The sequence below is a fragment of the Maylandia zebra genome, linkage group LG4 (assembly GCF_041146795.1).
Source record: "Maylandia zebra isolate NMK-2024a linkage group LG4, Mzebra_GT3a, whole genome shotgun sequence".
Taxonomy (NCBI): Eukaryota; Metazoa; Chordata; class Actinopteri; order Cichliformes; family Cichlidae; genus Maylandia; species Maylandia zebra.
In genome coordinates, this window is record NC_135170.1 from 13,657,740 (window position 1) to 13,673,111 (window position 15,372).

At 40.8% G+C, this 15,372-nt stretch overlaps 1 long non-coding RNA gene across 1 annotated transcript; it reads left to right on the forward strand.

Annotated features, from left to right (window-relative positions):
• Positions 1-1,693: 1,693 nt before the first annotated feature.
• On the forward strand, positions 1,694-12,468 carry LOC105941137 (uncharacterized). Its single transcript, XR_001167760.2, has 3 exons — positions 1,694-1,714; positions 5,971-6,122; positions 12,318-12,468. It is a non-coding gene; the product is annotated as an uncharacterized LOC105941137 (long non-coding RNA).
• The last annotated feature ends 2,904 nt before the right edge of the window (positions 12,469-15,372 follow it).

Below are 15,372 nucleotides of genomic sequence, written 5' to 3' on the forward strand. Positions count from 1 at the left end.
CTCATTGATCATGCCAGAAGGTTTTCAGAGAGCGTGAGCGGGCCGGGGGTAAAGTAGAGACTCCCATCATTCTGTGGTTTTGCTTCTGTGTTCATTTAAGATGGTGCACACTGTGGAAATCTGGACAGGGAGATAATAGACTGAAATCAAGAACACGTTTATCCTGCCAACAAGCTTGTGTATCGCTTCGACCTGAATGGCTTCTTCTCTGCAGAGTTTTATCATTGTCTTAAAGCAATTAAGGATAAAAAAAACAAAACAGGAAAAACACATTTGGCTTGGTCAGCAAAGTCTCAGCTTGTAATTAGCTGATTCTTAGTAATTAAATATATACTTACAACAGTGGAAGGGATCTTTGGAAAAACAGTATGTGATTAGAAAGTTGCAGACTGGTGTTTAGGTAACACACGAGAGAGTAAGTATCCACAGCACTGCCCATTGTAGTAAGATGGTAAGATGGTAGTATTTCCCCTGTTTTCTTCTGCTGTTCTCATCTTTTTTTCTAATTGCGGGGGTGCATGTGCTCCACTTAAAGTAGGTCAGGCAACACCTGCACCACAGTCATGCATCTTGCAACTCACATGATAGATAGGGTGGAAGGAAAAGACTGCTTCTGAAAAAGATAAAAGGGTGAGATCGTTCGGCCCTCTGTTTGTCTCAGCACTGGTGATAAATGCATGTTTGACGGGCCGCGAATCAAAAACATGACATAACATATTTTACGAGTATTGATACAACAAAGACAACTGAAAAGCACACAAGTTGGATTTTGCATTATTTGTACATTTGTAGAAATTGCTATATATATTTTTTTATCATTGTCTTTGTTACAAACACATTTGTAAATCATTGTTTTTATTTGAAATTAGCTGCTCTGGTCACTGCCGTTGAGAAGCACACTCATAACAAGAGGCAATCGCTACCATGCTTCGCTGTATCTGTGGTTGTAGCCACATAATGAGCATTGTTCTGTGTTTGATGGGTATGACTTCTGCTCAGATATTTCAGTTTTTGACTCTTCACATTAGAGGATGGTTTCCATAGTGTCTTGAGTGCTCTTTGAATATAATATGGTAAACTTCAATGGACCTTAGCCAAAAACAATCAGGCCAAGATACACTAACATAAAGACCTGGCTGACAGTGAGAAGCTCAAATAGTTATCTTTTGACAGTTTCTTCCGTCACTGCAGAGGACTTTGCAGTCTCCCTGACCAAGGACCTACTTGCTCAAATACTCAATATTAGCTGGATGGTAAGATCTTCAAACAGTCGGCCACTTTATCATGTATGAGTGTGATGGACCGAGCAGCGAAGGAAATTTAGGCACAGGTTAAAGTCCCCAAAAAAAGATTTTTTATTTAACCCAAAAACACAATTGGTTAAATCATGCAAAAAGAATCAAAATCTTGGGCCCATAAAAGAGGTCAAAATAACAGCACTCTACTCAAAGTTGACAAAACTACTGATAACTAAAACAAACTGACCTAACTTAACAAGACAAAGGGGAAACTTAAATAGTGGCTGATCAGCCCACAAAAATACAAAGGGGTAAAACACACAAAACCTAACTGAAACTAACATAATGAACTCCAATTCCCCCCCATGGTCCCGAGTTATGGAATGAACCAATTTGCAGTCTTTCTTTAAAGCTTGCTCTGCCCCTTTTCCACCTCTTGACTCCTCAATCAAGGGACTGGAGCAGCTGCAACTAAGGTAACTCAGAAAACAAAAGATGAATCATACATAACAGTGTAAACTAAAATGTGCGCACCTATTTTAGAATGCAGTGTTACATGGATATGTGAATTAATTCTGAACCAAACCAGTTATTTGTCCTGTAAATTAATTCCTATACTTAAAGACAAATGTGAATGCAATGTTATGTACACTCAACAAAAATATAAACGCAACACCTTTGTTACTGCTCCCATTCCCCATGGGATGGACGTAGAGACCTAAAATTCATTCCAGATACACAATATAACCATCCCTCCCAAACAGTGGTCACAAATCAGTCCAAATGTGTGGTAGTGGGCACATCTGCTATATTGAGATAATCCATCCCACCTCACAGGTGTGCCACATCAGGATGCTGATCTGACATCATGAGTAGTGCACAGGTGTACCTCAGACTGCCCACAACAAAAGGCCACCCTGGAAGTGCAGTTTTTTGCGCTATTGGGGGTCTGGGGACCCAGAACCGGTCAGTATCTGGTGTGACCACCATTTGCCTCATGCAGTGCAACACATCGTCGCATGGAGTCTATCAGATTGTCAATTGTGGCCTGTGGAATGTTGGTCCACTCCACTTCAATGGCTGTGCGAGGTTGTTGGATATTCGTGGGAACTGGTACACGCTGTCGTATACGCCGGTCAAGCACATCCCGAACATGCTCAATGGGTGACATGTCCGGTGAGTATGCTGGCCATGCAAGAACTGGGACATTCTCAGCTGCCATCTGCCCTGAACAATGTGAACCACGATTCATCCGTGAAGCGCACACCTCTCCAACGTGCCAGAATGTGAGCATTTGCCCACACAAGTCTGTTACGGCGACGAGCTGGAGTCAGGTCAAGACCCCGATGAGGACGACGGGCATGCAGTTGAGCGTCCATGAGACGGTTTCTGACAGTTTGTGCAGAAATTGTTTGGTTGTGCAAACCAATTGTTCCAGCAGCTGTCTGGGTGGCTGGTCTCAGACAATCTTGGAGGTGAACCTGCTGGATGTGGAGGTCCTGGGCTGGTGTGGTTACACGAGGTCTGCGGTTGTGAGGCCGGTTGGATGTGCTGCCATATTCTCTGAAACGCCTGTGGAGACGGCTTATGGTTGAGAAATGAACATTCAATGCACGGGCGACAGATCTGGTTGACATTCCTGCTGTCAGCATGCCAATTGCACGCTCCCTCATTGCTTGTGGCATCTGTGGCATTTTGCTGTGAGACAAAACTGCACATTCCAGGGTGGCCTTTTGTTGTGGGCAGTCTGAGGTACACCTGTGCACTACTCATGATGTCAGATCAGCATCCTGATGTGGCACACCTGTGAGGTGGGATGGATTATCTCAATATAGCAGATGTGCCCACTACCACACATTTGGACTGATTTGTGACCACTGTTTGGGAGGGATGGTTATATTGTGTATCTGGAATGAATTTTAGGTCTCTACGTCCATCCCATGGGGAATGGGAGCAGTAACAAAGGTGTTGCGTTTATATTTTTGTTGAGTGTAAAAGCCTCTACACTAATATGGTGATATTCCCACTGTGTGGCTGTAAGTGCAGCCATCACAATGAGTTATTATCATCGAGCTTTGCAGGGGTAGTTTTGGCAGCATGAACTGGGTTTTATAGTTGCTTTTTAAACTGTATAAAATCCCATCAGTTTGTAATAGTAAGGCGTTTAATGTATGTTTATGTGTCAAATCTAATTCATTACTCAACTGCGTGAGTAATGAATACAAAAAGTGATGGGGATTCAACAACTGCAGGCTGTAACGTGTGAAGGAAGTGACTCGTTATAGGCATGGCAAAAATAATGAAAGTAATATAAACTCTGTAGAACAAATCTGAGTCAAGATTTTGGGCTTTTGAGGATTGATGCCAAATACAGACAAATCAACATGAGTGAAAATGATGAGTGAGATGAGTTAACTTTGTGAGTAGACAGCAAAAAGTTCAGCTGCCATCTGTTAGGTGCTCACGCAGTGACCTCATAGGACAGAGAGCACAGGCTACATACTGCACATTATCATATCAGATGATTACATTAAAACAAATGCTTAAATTTATCTTCCATTAAAGTGTACTATAAACACAAACGTACATGCTATAGACTAGATGTATACTTACATACAGTAGCTACATACAAACACCAGTCATATACAGTACACAGCACACCTTATGTCTGAAGGCGCCCACTCCACAACCAGAGGAAGGAAGGACATGAAGGCTTTTGAGAGCAAACATTTAAACCTGACAGAGACGCTGACAAGAAAAACTGCACACTGCTGTAAACAGATGGGAGCCCTGGATGCAGAGCTACCAGGCTCTCTCTCTCTCTGCTCTCAGGCTCTGGCAAGGGTTCAGCAGTTTTATTGAGCAGAGGGGGAAAGTATGGAAGCTGTCAGTGGCCATATGATGCTGCCTCTGCAGTTTACACACAGAAACAGACCTTGAGATTGATGGCAAGGACACAGAGACATAAAAGGGTTCTCCTACAGATAAGTGAATGTGAAACACAGGGTTAAAGGTGGAGGTAAGCAACAGCTTTAAAACTAGACAATGTACTCCATCATTCCTCCACAATATAATATTATATTAAAAAAGAAAGAAACACACATACACACAAGAGAGCGTATTGAGCCTCCATGGGAGGAGCCTAAACAAGCCTGATTCATGTCCCTGTGCCAGAACCCACAGGACACCGCCAAAGGTTCATGCCCTGATGGGTCAGATGTTTTTTGGCAACATGTGAGGATTTAGATATTATTAGGTAGACAAATTAACAGTACAGCGAAAGTCTCAAATAATTGTGAGACTTGGTGGTTCATTTTCCTTTATTGTTTGCTGTGTTGTTACTTCACCTGTAGTTTTTTCCAGGTAATGTGTGTTGTTTGTGGTAAAGGTCAGTACTGTCTCCACCAGTTGGCTGACCTAGATTTAAAAGGCCCCTTTATGTGCTCATATGATGATGCACATGCTTTGTGTGTGTGTGTGTTTGTGGGTTGGTGGGTGGCCTGTCTCTGTATAATCCCGCTGGTAGAATTTGGTTTCAAGCGAACAGTCACAGACACAGTTTGCAATACGCCTGACCTACATTGGCTGCTTACAGTGTGCTTAAGACGACACATGAAGTCACACTTACTGTATCTCTCTGAAAAATATCTGCTTTCAGGAGCATGTTTGTGTGTGTGTGTGTGTGTGTGTGTGACTGTAGTCTGTTTAAACAGACATGCACACACTGAAGATCAACAGTTTAGTGACGACGGTAGTTTTGCAGAAATGCTGCTGTCATATTAAAGATTAGATTAAGCTTCTGTCACCAGGCAGCGTCTCGTCAGGTGGTTAACTGGAGAGGTATAATCGCCGTACGCGTACACACAAACATTCGTGTGCGCAGACACACACAGAGGCACACGCAGTAACAAAGCAGGCACTGAGACATAGAGACTTGACATGTCGTGTAAAAGCACAAAAATAGGGCGGAAACCATATTTTACATATAGATACTATGTACGCAAATATACCTACGCAAGGAGAAACACACGCACGCATTCACATACACACACTTCCCTCACTCAGTGCTATTTGCAGCAATGTGGCAGCAGTAATTAAAGGTGTGACAGCCAGACAGGTAGAGGTGATGATAATGGGCCGGAGCTATTTCTGTTCTCCTCCCTCCTGCTCCTGAGCTCTCTGTCTTCTCCCTCGGTCTCTCTCACTAGCTCATATCTTTTTATTTTTCACTGCCAAACACTCACCTCTGGTCCAGGTGGGACCGAAATGTTCTAGTGCACACACTCCAACACATGCATGTCTGAGTCCTTACACGCACCCTTTTCTCATCTCCCCCTTCACCTCTTCCTGGAGTCTCTCACAACATATCGCTCTTTCTCTCACCTTTCAAAACTGCACTTTCTTTGTTCCCTTTGTCTGTTTTGGCGTTGTCTCTATAGCTATAAATAGGGATTGCAACTATTTCCAACAGCAGCACTCATTTTCACAGTTTGGCAAAGGGGCAAAGATGGCAACTGAGATACACAGTGTTAAAAAAAGCACTTTAGTACGAGAGTCTATTAAAGTGATGTCATAGCCTTTAATAGGGGGCTTGCAGGCAGTTCTGTAAACTAAACTTCACCTGATTTCTTAGAATAAGTCCCACCAAAAGGAGAAAACCTATAAAAAATACATAAATATTGTACTTCATGTTAAAACTTTTGGCAAATAGATTTTTCCCTTACTCTTGCAGGGAAGTAAACAGTACATTCAGCATTTGCGTGCTGTCACCTTGCAAAGCTGATGTGGTGAATGTGTTAGTCAAGAGTTTACAGATGCAGCAGACGCAGCCCCTCTAACCACCAAACGTCCACAGACCTTTAAAAAGACATCTAAAGTTGGTTGGTAAGTAAAAAAAAAAAGGTGGAAAGTTTTGTTTTTGTTATATTTTCTCAACTTTTTGCTGGGTAAGTGAGTGACATCAGCAGCGATGTGTCTGTCCACCGAACTAAACACTCACTTAGCTGCTGTGGTCTCCTGAGGCATCTGTATCTGGCTCTTTAGCTGCTAAATGTTCCGCTGTGTTCACCAGCTGGTCTCTAAATGTGTCTGCCTGTTGTTTGGTGCTACACAGGTGCATATGATGTTATTTTAGAGCAAAGTTTGAGAAGAGAATTAATCAGTAAAGTTGTGAGCCATAAAAACTTTAAAATGTAAATGATGATGAAGTGTTGACAGAGCTGACAGGGATGAAGGTTGGTGTGAAACTCTCCAGTTGAGTTCAGCGTTATGAGAGAACCCCTTCACTGTGTAAAATTATTGATTGATGTTATAAAAAGGAACCAGTGAAGTTATTAAAAACTAAATGGAGTTTACTGCGTAACGCATTTGTAGATTTCGATGATCCTTTTGTCACACAAGTTTGTGTCAATACTGAGATGTGCCGTTTTAGTTAATCAGCAAATGTATTAAATGAAGCCTAAATATGAGGGCCACTCGTTATAAACAGAATTTAATTTCAGCTTCTCATTTCTTATAGTTGTATCATTGCAGGTCTTTTAAGGTGAGATGCAACACGAGTCACTGGGCAGAAGCTAAGCACTAATAGATCGAATCAGTCATTTCTGCGTTTGCCCTTGAAGGTGACTTTCATCTGATGGCGGCCACACAACTCACGACTGCCAGACCTCATTTTCTAAACCTTCACCTTAGTTCAAACAATAGTGCAATAAATACAAGAGTATGTATGTGCTTGTACAGTCATGTGATAAAGAGTGATTTCTCAGGATTCTCTGCACTCCACTAAAAAAATTAGATACATGCTGCTTCCACAGGAATTAAGGGGTAAATAGCAGCAAGGGGCTTCTTATGGAGTGCAGTTGATTAATTGGTCATCAGTGAGTGTGAGTGTCTCTATAAAAGTGCAGGTTTTGGCAGTTAGCAAGACTGGAGCATTCAGGTGTGTCAATTCACCCCAAGCTCAGACTGTGCAATGTTCAGAGAAACTGCAAAAAACTCAGGAGATACTTGTCAGGCTCTACAGGCCTCAGTTAGGATGGTAAATTTTAAAGCTAACAACAGCACAATTAGAAAAAGACTGAACAGTTCAGCTCATTTGGAGAAGTTCCTGAGAGAAAAGCCACTTCCCTGTATGAAGAATATATCAGCATGGCTTAGGTTTGCAAAGTTGCATCTGAACAAAGCATAAAACTTCTGCAGCAATGTCCTTTGGACAGACGAGACCAAAGTGGAGATGTTTGGCAATAATGCATAGCATCACAGGTGGTAGACACCTAAGAAACAACCTAATGCGGCACAAACACATCATGTCAACCACACAAAATTGCAAACTGACTGAAATGCTGTGGCGGGAACTTAAGAGAGCTGTTCATAAACAAACCCATAAACCTCTATGAACATCTTTTTCACATGTTTTCTTGTTTAAAAAGAGTTCTCCAGCCCTACTGTTGCTTTCCAAAAATCAGAGATCCATTTCAGGATCACAGCAGAGTGTTGAGGTTCTGCCTCTAAGGGTTCACTCACACTCAGCATGGCTGCCTTGTTCTTGCGCCCAAGCACAATTGTTCCACTTCCCCACTGGCCTGCACTCACACTGCACCAAGTACACTTCAGATTGTTTCAGCATCTTAACTCTTCCCTTTTGCACTCACACGCTCTCTTTCAGGTTCAGGTTCAGGCTGTAAAGGTTTCATATATGCCTTGGAGTACCAGTCAAAAAGTATTGTACCAAAAGCCTCTTAATGAGGGACAAGACCAAAAGGCATGAAACAATGTACCTTCTGCCCGTCTGCACCTGTCACAAATTGGAGAGATAGAAGGATAAATCTTGTGCAGTCTGACCTTAGAATAGTGTAGCCGGTGGAGGATTTTAAATTTAATTAATTGATGTTATAGAGCAGGAATGGATTTTGGACAGACACTTACTTCACATAGATTCGGGCACCCTCATCCCCGATTCTTTCTCCCAAGCCTGCCTAATCTCAACGGTATGCACTGCGATAGAGTCGCCAAATAATTGTAAAATCTTTTTGATAAGATGTGTGGAATCAGGTTGGCTCTTGAGTATTTCATAGATCCCGTGCTCCGAATGTAAAGTTGCAAAGTCTTTAAACTTAGTTTGAATGTAATGCCTGACCTGCAAATATCTATAAAAGTGTGAATGCGGCACATTATATTTCCCTTTTAGTTGACCAAATGACGAGAATTTATTATCAATATACATATCTTTAATAGACACTAAACCCTTGTCTCTCCAGTCATGATAAGTCTTGTCTTGCCAAGGAGGCATAAAATTATGATTAAAACATATTGGCGTAGGTACAGATGTGTCTGGCAATGCCAAAACTCTTATAATCTGATTCAAGATTCTAATGGTTTGTTTTAATACAAATCCCAGACATTTATAAGAGTCTAATTTTCCAAACTTGGTAAATAACATAGCCGACAGAGAGGAATTGTTCACTGATTCAGCTTCTAACCCACAATGGGGGCGTCGATGCCTGGTTATCTGGGGAGTCCTGCTGCCAGAACACTAATGCTCTGATATTAGCAGTCCAGTAGTAATGTTTAAAAACTGGCAGACCCAGCCCTCCTTCTCTCTTGGTTTTCTTCAAATGCATTTTAGAGATTCTAGCCCTTTTACCATTCCAAATATAAGACTGAATGACTGAGTCCAAATGTTTGAAAAAGGCTGCTGTAAGATAAGTGGGGAGATTTTGACATAGATATAAAAATTTGGGAAGTGAAATCATCTTGTTTTCCAGTATTCAATGCTTTGCTTTAGACCTGACAGATACTCAGTCAAGCCGAGATAGTTTAGATGATTCCTAACTACTTTGAATGGAACTTGCTGCAGAAATTCTGGCGAGCTGTTGTTGGAAAGAGGCATAAACTCACTCTTTGGCCAATTAATGGTATATCCTGATTATTTACCAAAAGCTGCAATCAGGCAGAGGAGCAGAGGAACAGATTGTTCAGCATCCTGCAAGTACAGTATTACATCATCAGCATACAAGCTAATTAGTGATTCAACACCTCCAACCCAGAGCCCCTTGATATCTGGATGCACTCATATAGCCACAGCAAGAGGATCCAAAACAATGGCAAAGAGTGCTGGGGATAGTGGGCAGCCCTTCTGCACCGAGCACTGCAGAAGGAATGGGGCAGATTGGTTGTTATTTGTCAAAACAGAGCACATTGGTTCTGTGTAAATCAGTTTCACCCAAGAAATGAAAGATTCACCAAACCCAAATCTGCGCAGTGACTCAAACATGTAAGGCCACTCGACCTGGTCAAAAGCTTTATGTATATCCAAGGCCAAAACAGAGGCTCCCTTAGAATTTTTATAGTCAGAATAGATGCTATTGAGTAATCGCCTAACATTAAAAAAGGAAAGTCTACCTGGGATTAACCCCGTCTGATCAGGATGAATAATGGATGCCAAGTGCTTGTTCAATCTAGTAGCCAGGATTTTTGTAACTATCTTATGGTCAGGATTTTGAAGTGCTATCGGCCTAAAATTAGTAGGGTCAGTCATATCTTTTCCCTTTTTCAAAATGAGAGTAATATTGGCTTGACATAAAGTTTTAGGCAATTTTCCTTCTTCTTTTGAGCTGCGCAGCATCCTAAGCACTAGTGGTGCAAGAATGTTGCAAAATGTCTTATAGAACTCTGGACAAAAACCATCAGGTCCCGCTGTTTTGCCATTAGGGAATGATTGTATAGCCTGGATAACCTCCTGAAGAGTAAACTCGCACAAAAAGCACTCTTGCAGAGCACAATGAGGCTGATGGTTTTATGCATTTAGTGGCTTAATTGGGGCCATTTGCAAAGCAATTACACACTGTCCACTCATGTAGATCTGTTAACTGCTTGACATAGATGTCTGAGGAGGTATTTGCATTACATGCTCTCCAAACAGGGCGTCGTACTCAGCAATCAGTCTTTAACCAAGCTTTAGGGGTACAGATCAGACAGAGGGAGTAAACTCTGAAGTTGCATGGTCTTAACAACGTAAAGCCCTTAAGATGGCTGCTGATGTAAGGTGGAGCTACAAAAATAAAACTGAACTGAAGTGCATTACTTCTGTGTGTGAATGCTGGCGTGTTTATATGTGTGTCCATGTACTTGCAGACATGTCTTACCCATTCACATGTGTATCTGACAGCCCGTGTCAGCATTTTTATTTACACATGCAGCTGGAGCTGAAATCTGCCACTTTAGTATAAGTGTGTCTCTTTGTATGTCACTAAACATGTCATCACTGATGGTTTCCAGACTGGTCCACATTTTGCATGTTATTTGTCATTTGTCATATATTCACCCCAATCTGTTAAACCTAAATCAATTTCACTCCTTCCATCCACCACAGCGGAGTCATGGTGTTGGCTCTGAAATAACCTCAGCTTTCAAAGGACTGTCAAATGTCCTCTAAAACAACAGCAGCTTCTCACGAGGTCATCACATCAGTGCTTTTGTTGTCTTAAACTGGAGACACACACACGGACTGTTAAGCCAATAGTAGTGACTCATCGCATGGAAATGGACTGAGTCTGATCCAGTTTGAGTCAGTGGGTGTTAACAGTCTGCAGATGAAATAGTGTTTGATATGCCTTCTTTAGTCTTCATGTTCACTTGCTACCAGTGATTGTCATGTTCGATGTTTGCGCCTGACATCTACACAACCAATTGCATCACTTTTGTGTTGGCTTCGACCCTATACTCATCTCCACCACATGTTTTTTTTTGTTTGTTTGTTTTTGAGGAATTTGTACTGAGCCCTGCAAGGGACATGGGAGAAAAAAAATTACGATGAACTTTTGCGAGATCTCGCAAAACAAACTTGGGATCTCGCAAAACTTTTGATGAAGAAATTGATGAAGCTGGACAGGAAGAGGTTAAAGAAGAAGTGTCAGGCCTGAAAACCATCCAAGAACAAAAAGAAATCAGACCTAAGATGCATCTGTACCTCAGTTGATCCAACTGTTCACTGAACCCTCACGAGAAATGGATCCAGTGGAAGGTTGGCAGTCAAAAAGCCATCGTTAATGAAGAGAAACAGGGACAAAAGGCTGTTGTGCCTAATTACACAAGAACTGGGCTGAAAATCAGTGGCAACGGGTCTAATGGAGTGAAGAATGCAAATGTGAAATGTCTGGTTAAGTTTGAGGGGATCATTCAGCTAATGAAACAGGAGCAAATGATACATTTGTACGACAGGCTGCTTGTAACTGTTCCTAAAAATACAATTTTAAATAGGTTCTTAGCTAATGTGTCTATTGTGTCTATTAAACAACTAAAAATGGATGAAAAAGAAGCCAATGTCCAAAAAAATTCCCTTTAGAAAACCTGGAGAGCTATTGCTCAAGAAGGATAAGGAACAGACTCTACTATCACTGTATCAGTTTCCTAGCAAAGTATAGACCTTTGTTACCACCACAATGTTGTAATCAGACATTGCTCTGAATCTTCTCAAAATATAAGTTTGTGCTCCTGTAGGAGTGTTATAAAACAGCCATTGTGTACTTGGAAGTCCACGTGTTGTAAATGTAGGTATTGTGTATATTTGTGGATGCATGTGTTGCTGTCTGTGTTTGGAAATGCTAACATACTTCCACATCACAAGCAGACCCCCTACTGTAATGCTGAGGCGCATCAAAGCATCTGCAGAATCACTTCAGGCTGTCTAATATCAAACCCCCCTGCTGTGGCTCATATGCCAAAGGTGAAGCTCTGCAGTCAGGAAAAGCGAGATAATGGGACAGTTTGCCGGGATGGAAGCTTTAAGGACATCTCCACAAGTTAAGAAGTTGTCTGGTGTGACAACGCAAGCTGCTTGATTGCACTGACGTCAGTCAAGATCAAAACTTGAACCACATCTCCACTTTTCCTTAAGTGAATTTTAAAACAGTTAACAATGATATACTATAAAGAGGAGCAAATGTGAAAAACTGCCAGTGCATGTATAGTTTAAGCTACCTAGTGATAATTTGCATAATTGCTTCAGAGCTTTAACCTTTCAGCATTTTTCTCAACTACCTCAAGAGCACACCCAGCCGTAATATTTGCTTTTTTTTCTAGGATGAAAAGAAGGAAAAAAGGACGAATGATGAAGGTGGAGACCAGCCGCCATGTTATGGGTTTGAGTGAAAGGCAATGGACCCCCACTGTGGAGTGCCCGCTCCCCTGCATTAGACTGTAGAGTATGTTATCATTTTCAAATAAACCTCCGTCTCCCTCATGGTGAGAGTCTGTGTGTATTCATCTGTGTTACGTTTCATATGTGATCTGTGTTATCAGTGATGTGACAACATATAATTCACCCCCTGTTCAAGTACTGAAATGCATTGAGGAGACACACTAGTGTATATGTGTACTGCATGAACACTGGATTGCATTCCTCGTTCTCCTGTAGGTCTCTATGAATTTCTATTTCTGAGATTCTATGCATCTTTGAAAATAAACAGCAAGCTTGTGGGTGTGAAGATAAGCCTGCAATTATCTTCAGTATCATCGGCTTTGCTAAATCAGAATATCAAGGAACAAACAAGCAAACCGGAACTAATCAAAGAATGAATTCACTGAAAAACTGTTTTATTCTGGCTTATAGAATCAAAGCTTCTGCTGCTGAGTGAGCGTGAGTGTGCTGTAATGGTTATCTAAAGAAGTCAATCCATATCTGCAAGAGAACAGTTCAAGGTTTATTAAATGTACTGTAACATGTCTACTTTTACATTAATATTATTATAGCATATGTATTTTAGTGGGTACAAATATGATTATTTGATTATTTTATGAATTTCAAGATCCACATATAACAAATTATTTCCACATTGTTAAAGTTATATAAAAATAGACTCATGCTAGGTCCACAATGGCCAGTATCAGTACCATGACTGACATGTTTAAGTACGTACGTAGTTAATTATAAGCACTGATGGGAATAACGGCGTTAAGAGTAACGGTGTTGCTAACGGCATTACTTTTGTCATTAACGACTAATCTAATTACTATTCCCATCGTTACTAACAAGAAAATGCGGTGAGGTCGTGTTACTATTTTTCAACAAACAGACGGTCGAAGCTGTGTTCAGCTTACCGCATTTTATATCAGTTGCACTGAAGTAGCTGTAAGTAATCTGGACGCTACAGCTTTAAGCAGCTGCGCGTGCTCCCGCGGACGGCAATCACTTTCTGGTAGACGATCACTTTTTGACACAACACCTGGAGCTAAGGGGGCAAAACAATCACATGAGTGCTGCTGTTTGACTGAGGAAGAATAAAGTAGTCGTGGTAAGTCAATCACATGACCACTTCAAGACAAAGCAACAAGGTGACATACACCAGTTTATAAATTGTGTCAATAGACCACGTAAAACCAGAGTCATGATAAATAATATATAAGCGTGTTTTTCCTGAATAGTTTCACTACGTTTACTGTCTAAGGACTGCGCAGCAAGCACTCTCTGCTTATGAGCCAAAAAATAAAAAAACAAAGCAAAAAACAGCCCGTTCGTTTTGGTGGAAAAATGTACCATGTCAATCCAAAAATGATATGGCAACATGACATTTGGTTGTTTAGGAAGAGGGGGAAGGTTCAGGAGAGCGAGAGAGAGAGATAAAGACAGCAGAAAAAGAGAGAGAGGGAGTTTTGGGATGTGAGAGATTTGTGACGTTTAGCGTGTTTGGAGCGTGTAGTTAATGTGTTGTCTTGTGTAGTTAGTGTGTAGTGTTGTGGATAGTATTGTGTTGTGTGTCAGAACAATGAGGCGACTGCTGTCTCCAGGTAGAAACAGGAGTGTTACACCTGCTGCTGTCAGACCTGCAGGTATCAGGCTGTGATGTTCTCCTTCATAGTGGACAGAAATAGTTTTTTTGGAGTGGCACAAATAATTTGTGAGGCATCTTATTGAATGCAGAACAGCTGATGGTTCTGTAAATAGTTTGAAATGGTTGTTTAAAAAAATCGAGGTAAAAGGTAAATGGATGCAAATAACTTTGTTGTTTGCAAAACTTGTGCAGAGGATTTTAAAATTGACAATTTATATTTGCATTTAAAATTATGAAATATGATTCAATAAACATGTTTGTGGTTGTTACAGTAAAAAATATAACTTTCTACTCGGATTTTATGTTTTTTGTCTGATTTTAGATCAATTGTGTTAATACAGTATGTAAAAATGAAAACATAACTGTAAATTCAGACACGTGAGGTTGTGCTGAAAAGGATGATACCAAACAAGGCAAAGTAAATAGTTTTCAAAGGTGAAATGTGGAGGGAAAATCAAAAGTGGTTAAAAATGGCCAATTATACCCTGGACAGAGGGTTAAACATTTTTTTTAAAGTAATGCAATAGTTACTTTTCAATTAATTAATTACTTTTAGAATCTTGAAACTCAGTTACTAACTCAGTTACTTTTTTGAAGAAGTAACTAGTAACTATAATTAATTACTTTTGCAAAGTAACTTGCCCAACACTGATAATAAGTAAGCTTATTTAATAAGACATAGACAGTCACACAGCACTGTACACAAAAAGAGTGCAGTGGTGATAGTTTTGAATGTCTTCGGGCAGGTTTTCAACTTTTCTTTGTGTTGTAGCTTTTGCATTCAAACACCAAAGAAAGAGGGTTTTTGTTGGTGTCCTCTTTAGGATAGGGATTTGTGTCAGTGTGGGTGTGAAATTTATGGTTTTCAGGGTTTCTATCGGTTTTTATCATTATTTCTTTTTACCGTTTTTCCCATTAACTCGGTTTCCCCAGGTCTTTTTCCATGTGTTATGAATAAATCTTCCTTTTTTGTACTGGTACTGATTTTATTTTGTTGTATTTATCTGCGACACCTTAAAGGCCGGTCCATGAAAATATTGTCAGACATAAACCGGTCCGTGGTGCAAAAAAGGTTGGGGACCGCTGGTCTAAAGGGTCTTTGCATCACCATCACCTGACTGTATGTGTGACCTTAGGACCACTGCCCACTTTCTACTCTTCTTCCATAGTAGAAACCTGAAGATTAGACAAGCTGAAACGAAGCACAGACGAAGAGAGTTCTTCATCTGAAAAGAATAGTAAACAAAGAGCAACATATGAATAGTTAAAATAGAAAAGAGTAGCCTTTGGGACTGTCCTTTCTTTGG